General features: G+C 41.8%; 1 non-coding gene across 1 annotated transcript; it reads left to right on the top strand.

The window, feature by feature from the left end:
• Positions 1-1,365: 1,365 nt before the first annotated feature.
• LOC115216845 lies at positions 1,366-1,471 on the top strand. Its single transcript, XR_003882105.1, has one exon. It is a non-coding gene; the product is annotated as a U6 spliceosomal RNA (small nuclear RNA).
• Positions 1,472-2,007: the final 536 nt, after the last annotated feature.

The following is a 2,007-nucleotide window of genomic DNA, read 5'->3' as shown; positions in this document are numbered from 1 at the left end:
CTTTCAATACTCGAGCGTAACTACGTTGAAATATGTCTGTGCATCACGATTCCCGTGAAGTGATTATCCACCAATGCACATGTTCTAAATTAGAAGCTAAGCATTTAAGATTAATTATAATTTGGTCAGTTTATTACAGTTTAGCAACATCTGATATCCTGTTTGCAGCTGTGAAATTGTATAGTATTATTAATTGATATGTTGCTCAGCTAAATATTCTCATTATTAATTCATTTCATGAAAATCAAAATAAGCTTAGTAGTGTTGCATTATCTTCATCATCGGCCATTTTGTCATTTCAGACAAATGACGTCTGGATGATAAAGTGCAATAATATCATGATGGTGCGCCCACAAAAATTATAGCACCCGCACTATAAACCATGCTGAGTAAGCAACGTACAATTTTGAAATTCGGTTTATCACAGGCTGTTCAGACGGAAACTGCACGCTTCTACATGGTTAATTATAAGGGACACTATTGTAGTCTTTCCACTGTACAATCGGATTAAAATGAATATTGCCAGGGACGTACTTATCAATACAGCCTTTCTTTGTCTGTCAGGGAGCTAACCAGTTACTGCCATAAACTTGACAATTAGCTGACCTTTAACCTCAATGGCCTTGATTTATGACATGAATGGTAAAAATTTAGCTGCTATTCCTACAATTAATATTGCTGGCATTGTGGAGGCGCAAAGGCCCAGTGGTTAGGGCAGCGGACTCGCGGTCATAGGATCGCGGTTTCGATTCCCAGACCTGGTGTTGTGAGTGTTTATTGAGCGAAAACACCTAAAGCTCCACGAGGCTCCGGCAGGGGATGGTGGTGATCCCTGCTGTACCCTTTCACCACAACTTTCTCTCACTCTTACTTCCTGTTAATGTTGTACTTGTATTTCAAAGGGCCGGCATTTTCACTCTCTGTGTCACGCTGAATATCCCCGAGAACTAGGTTAAGGGCGCACGTGTCTGTGGAGTGCTCAGCCACTTACACGTTAATTTCACGAGCAGGCTGTTCCGTTGATTCGGATCAACCGGAACCCTCGTCGTCGTAACCGACGGAGTGCTTCCAATAAAAATGGCTGGCATTAGTGTTATTTTCGTGATCGCTGGGGCTCGAATTTTTACGGTTTTATTAGGATTATTGATGTAATATTCTGTGCTAGTCCTTTTCTTTCTCTTCTTCCCCACTCGCAATTGTATACGTATGGGGACGTGTAAGTGTACGATTATTTTTAGTATCTGCCCACTTAGACATGAACACTTGTTGCTTCGACCTTCTGTCCATATTATGCCTTATGATCAGCCACCAACATTGTTGAAAATTTGCATTACGTGGAGATATGTATTCATATTTACTATTCATGTACTAGCTACGGCGGTACATATTCTAAAATTGGAACGATACAGAGAAGATTAGCATGGCTCCTGCGCAAGGATGACACGCAAAACGTGAAGCGTTCCATATTTTTCTAGGCGGCGAGCTGGTATACACGTTAGCGCGCCGGACGAAATGTTTAGCGTTATTTCGTCTGCAGCTACGTTCTGAGTTCAAATTCTGCCGAGGTCGACTTTGCCTTTCATCCATTCGGGGTCGATTAAATAAGTACCAGTTACGCACTGGGGTCGATATAATAGACTTAATCCCTTTGTCTGTCCTTGTTTGTCCCCTCTAAAAGCCTTGTGAGTGGATTTGGTAGACGGAAACTGAAAGAAGCCCGTTGCATATATGTATATATATATATATGTGTGTGTGTGTGTGTGTGTTAGTATGTCTGTGCTTGCCCCCCTCCCAACATCGCTTGACAACCGATGCTGGTGTGTTTACGTCCCTGTAACTTAGCGGTACGGCAAAGACACTGATAGAATAAGTACAAGGCTTACAAAAATAAGCCGTGGGGTCAATTTGCTCGACTAAAAGCGGTGCTCCAGCATGGCCACAGTCAAATGACTGAAACAAGTAATAGAGAAAAGAGTGTAAAAGAGAGTATACAATTTTTTGCGCAAA

The sequence above is a fragment of the Octopus sinensis genome, linkage group LG10, assembly GCF_006345805.1.
Source record: "Octopus sinensis linkage group LG10, ASM634580v1, whole genome shotgun sequence".
NCBI lineage: Eukaryota > Metazoa > Mollusca > Cephalopoda > Octopoda > Octopodidae > Octopus > Octopus sinensis.
Note: the sequence above shows the minus strand (reverse complement) of the source record. Positions and strands in the feature narration are given on the sequence as shown.